This window comes from Haemaphysalis longicornis, unplaced genomic scaffold, assembly GCF_048455015.1.
Source record: "Haemaphysalis longicornis isolate Haplotype H1 unplaced genomic scaffold, Haemaphysalis longicornis Haplotype H1 scaffold_5, whole genome shotgun sequence".
Lineage (NCBI taxonomy): Eukaryota > Metazoa > Arthropoda > Arachnida > Ixodida > Ixodidae > Haemaphysalis > Haemaphysalis longicornis.
Genome location: NW_027526385.1, coordinates 105,674,765 through 105,679,339, shown reverse-complemented (window position 1 = coordinate 105,679,339; position 4,575 = coordinate 105,674,765). Strand labels below are relative to the sequence as shown.

The following is a 4,575-nucleotide window of genomic DNA, read 5'->3' as shown; positions in this document are numbered from 1 at the left end:
TCTGTCTGTCTGTCTGTCTGTCTGTCTGTCTGTCTGTCTGTTTGTCTGTCTGTTCGTCTGTTCGTCTGTTTGTTTGTTTGTTTGTTTGTTTGTTTGTTTGTTTGTTTGTTTGTTTGTACGTACATACATACTGCATCCCCACTTGGGGCTATGGCAGGAGTGAGCATACAACAGAAAAAGTTCGAACAGCAAATAAACAGAGCGGCGGAACAATAACAAAAGCACAATCCCGAGGAATCAGAAATGCAAGTATAAAATTTTCAAGCGAAATGGATCGGGTGTCACCGGACAATCCGTTCCTGTATTTGGCAGTTAAAGGGAAAAAAACTAAATTGAATGTCTTACTTGTACAGTGGTAAGGGGTGATGTTAAGATGGTGATTTCTTCTAGCAATGGATGGAGAGGCAAATGAAATGTATGTAACATCAGACATGCGATAAGCTTAATCGATAAAGCATTAAAGCAGTTTCATAGAATTATTTTGTAGGCGCGTGCGTAGCGGGGTTTGTTTTGGAGAAGAAAGGCAAGGGAAGGCGAGAAGTGATGGTCCTTCCGATTACAAAAGAATCTGATGGCTTCTTTTCTGATGGCCGATGCGCGTGCTGATGCCACTTGACCTTCGCGAGTGCTCTGACCAGCGTTTGCGGCGTGATCTCTTGTGTGCCCTTCTTCTCGCCAGCTCACGTTATTTCGCGGGATAAAGTAGGAAGCACAGAACATCTCGCGCTACAGCCGCCGAGTTCGCGAAGCCGCCGTTTCCAGTGCAAGCTGCGCCAATTATGTTCCCCAATACCTCAGTTTTCGGCCTCAACATGTGTCAACTTGCTGTTTAGCGCGGTAGCGTTATTAGGCTTAGTTCTCGATTTCCCCGTGGCTGCTAGCCGTCAGCTATCAGCCGCGTTCATCAAGTGTCGGCGGAAATACGTCATCGCTGCCAGCCGGAGGCTACGACTCAGACAGCGAGATGTGAGTGGTCGCCTTAATCTGGAATATGGCACACTGGCAACTGAAGTGTTGAAAGAAGGAGAATGATAATACGGCGAAGACCAAGAAAAGGACACGCATTTTGAGCAGGTGCCGCGCCTTAAGGGTGGCAAAGAGGACAAGGGTACTACGGCAAAGACCAAGAAAGGACAGGCATTTTCAGCAGGGGCCGCGCCCTAAGTGTGGAAAGGACTGATACTATGAAGACCAAAAAAGGACACGCATTTTCAGCAGGTGCCGCACCTTAAGGGTGGAAAGGAGGACTAGGATACTACAGCAAATACCAAAGAAAGGACACGCATTTTGAGCAGGTGCCGCGCCTTAAGGGTGGCAAAGAGGACAAGGGTACTACGGCAAAGACCAAGAAAGGACAGGCATTTTCAGCAGGGGCCGCGCCCTAAGTGTGGAAAGGACTGATACTATGAAGACCAAAAAAGGACACGCATTTTCAGCAGGTGCCGCGCCTTAAGGGTGGAAAGGAGGACTAGGATACTACAGCAAATACCAAAGAAAGGACACGCATTTTGAGCAGGTGCCGCGACTTAAGGGTGGCAAAGAGGACAAGGGTACTACGGCAAAGACCAAGAAAGGACAGGCATTTTCAGCAGGGGCCGCGCCCTAAGTGTGGAAAGGACTGATACTATGAAGACCAAAAAATGACACGCATTTTCAGCAGGTGCCGCGCCTTAAGGGTGGAAAGGAGGACTAGGATACTACAGCAAATACCAAAGAAAGGACACGCATTTTGAGCAGGTGCCGCGCCTTAAGGGTGGCAAAGAGGACAAGGGTACTGCGGCAAAGACCAAGAAAGGACAGGCATTTTCAGCAGGGGCCGCGCCCTAAGTGTGGAAAGGACTGATACTATGAAGACCAAAAAAGGACACGCATTTTCAGCAGGTGCCGCGCCTTAAGGGTGGAAAGGAGGACTAGGATACTACAGCAAATACCAAAGAAAGGACACGCATTTTCAGCAGGTGCCGCGCCTTAACGGTGGAAAGGAGGCCAAGATATTAAGGCAAAGACCAAAGAAAGGACACGCATTTTCAGCAGGTGCCGTGCCTTAGCGTGGCAAGGAGAACAAGGATACTGCGGCAAAGACGAAAGAAAGGACACGCATTTTCACGAGGTGCCGCGCCTTAAGTGTGGAAAGGAGGACAATGATACTACGCACGCAAAACACAAGTTAGCCTGAATGGGAGTTTCTTGGCTGGGATACGTCTTTTAAACTCCTCACGACAGGCGGCCTGCTCCCACGTGTGGTAGTATGATGGTGGAAAAACTGCCAGTTTACACCGGGGGCCACAAGCCGTCGTAAATAACCGCATTTACCACGGTTGTACCTCTTCACAAAACGCAGTATCTGGCTGTGATTACTGCGTTTGTCCTAATGGGAGTATTAAAAACTCCCACGCCACCTCCATTTCCTTCTCCTCCTCCTTCACCCCTTCCTCCTCTACGCGTCCTTACAAAATGGCTGCCAGTTGGTGTCGTGTGTCGCGTGAGCTCCAGCGTCCCCGAACATTTATTGCCAGTGTGAACTTGCGGCCGGACGAACGGATGTGAAGTGCTTCCCAACAACCGAAGCTCGTTGCGAACATTGTGGTACCAGCCTGGACTGACGTGCGACGGACTGCAACGTCGCCTCCGAGTCACCGACCTTCGAGCCGACGGAATACGCCAGCGAGCCGACGCGAGGCCTAAATTCAGTGATCGCTGAGAGTGGCTCGTTAAAAACAACGCGGTTGTGCCTCTGCGAGGTGGTTGAAGGTAAGATTTTCACGTTTTTTATTGTACGCAACATTTTGGGAGACTTGTGCCCCTTCTAGCGTCAAATAAACTCAACGTGTTTCCCGCGCCACTGCACGGGCGATTCTCCGCCACTCGAGGTGAGCGTTGTGCTCGAAAGACGGCACCATGCCCGGAACGTCATTGGGGAGGCCGAACGGTGTGAACGCAATGCGTATTTGCGCGGGTCTCGAGCAGAACACTCACTCATTCACACTCGCAAGCAGAATGAAAACTGTCCGAACTCTGGACGGCTGTTAGGTGTTTTTGTTAGGCTGTGTCTGTGGCTTACTGGCAAGCGAGGGTGAAGTTGGCCGGTCAAACGTCGCCGGGCGGCCGCTTTTCCTGAGAAGTAGGTGTGGTGCCAGCCGCGCCTGCTACGAGGAGGGTGACTGCCGCGTGCCGCCGGCGATTAATTGCATTCACTGGAAAGGGAGAAGGTCGGGGCCCCGTGGGAGCTCTCCGTACGCTAGGCGCGTGTAACTATAACCAGCAAACGCCATTCGAGGGAGCATTCTGTAGTGTCGACAGACGACTGCTTATTTTATTTTTTTTTTTGAAGGGGGGCACGCCCAGGCGTCACACCGACCGAAATTTTTCCTTAACTTTCGGTGAGGGGAGAGAGGGGCAGTGCGGGGGGTAAAACCTGAAGCTCGTTCCCAGAACACTACACGCAAGGAAAAGAGGGAAAGGAAGCATTTTGAGAAGTTGGTCGCCACAAGGGTCGCGCACCTTTTTGAACCACAGAACACTTTGTTTTGACGAACTAGTGAGCGCGCAGGTGTCTCGGACAGAAGTGCAATTTTGCGTAGCTTTAAACAAACATTCAGATATTCGGAAAGTTGGACACAAGAGTGACAAGTGCAGCGTCTTTACAGTGCCGTTTCTTTTTTTTTTTTTTCAGGTCAGATGCCCAATATGCCTCTGTATTTGTTACCGCAGATTTAAAGTGTTTTGCTATCCCTCTAATGAATGTGCTGCTGTGGCTTCCAGGGGAATTCGCGAGGGGGTGCGGCAACGTCAGCGTTTGGGAGGCTGGTGCAAGCAAACAGCGCATCGACGACATGCTGACCTCATTGTTTGCAAATGGCTTAAATTTGTTTCGTGGAGGAGTGTTGTAGTAGATAAAGCTCTTTCCAAGATACCTTGTGTTCTCGATGTAGGTGTTTTGTTGATTCTGTGTTTTTATTGTCTTATTAACGTGTTCGCACGTATATCGTATTCATGTAATTTTTATGCAATAAATTGACTGTGCAGAAAACAAACTTTTCACGTTTCGCCATTCAACGTTTGAAGCGGAAAAAGACTAGAAATTACGTGATCCCCAACGAAAAATAAAAATGCGGCCTGTGCCCTTATTAAGAACTCCCAAATGCAGTAATAAATTCCACTGCAGCGCATATATATGAAGCGCACAAAAACACACACAAAAAAACCTCGAATGCAGGTCAACACTGCTGCCAATGCGCCCCCTGAAAACTCCCAGTTGGAGGAAACAATACACTCCCAATGGTACCCCTGGAAACTCCCATTGTAGTGGCAGTAAAATGAAACTCCCATATGCTACTGAAAAAACTGCCGAAATAATGGGAGTAATGCGAAACTCCCATTGGAAGGAGTTTTGAAAACTCCGAATTGGTACTGAGTTATGACACAAGCCATTTACTCCCATTCCGGCTTATTTGTGTTCTGTGTGCGGCGAAGACCAAAGAAAACACACGCATTTTCAGCAGGTGCCACGCCTTAAGGGTGGAAAGAAGGACAAAGATACTACGGCAAAGACCAAAGAAAGGACACGCATTTTCA

At 49.1% G+C, this 4,575-nt stretch overlaps 1 long non-coding RNA gene across 1 annotated transcript; it reads left to right on the top strand.

The window, feature by feature from the left end:
* The first annotated feature begins 2,596 nt into the window (after positions 1-2,596).
* Positions 2,597-4,111, top strand: LOC144139354 (uncharacterized). Its single transcript, XR_013316160.1, has 2 exons — positions 2,597-2,751; positions 3,674-4,111. It is a non-coding gene; the product is annotated as an uncharacterized LOC144139354 (long non-coding RNA).
* Positions 4,112-4,575: the final 464 nt, after the last annotated feature.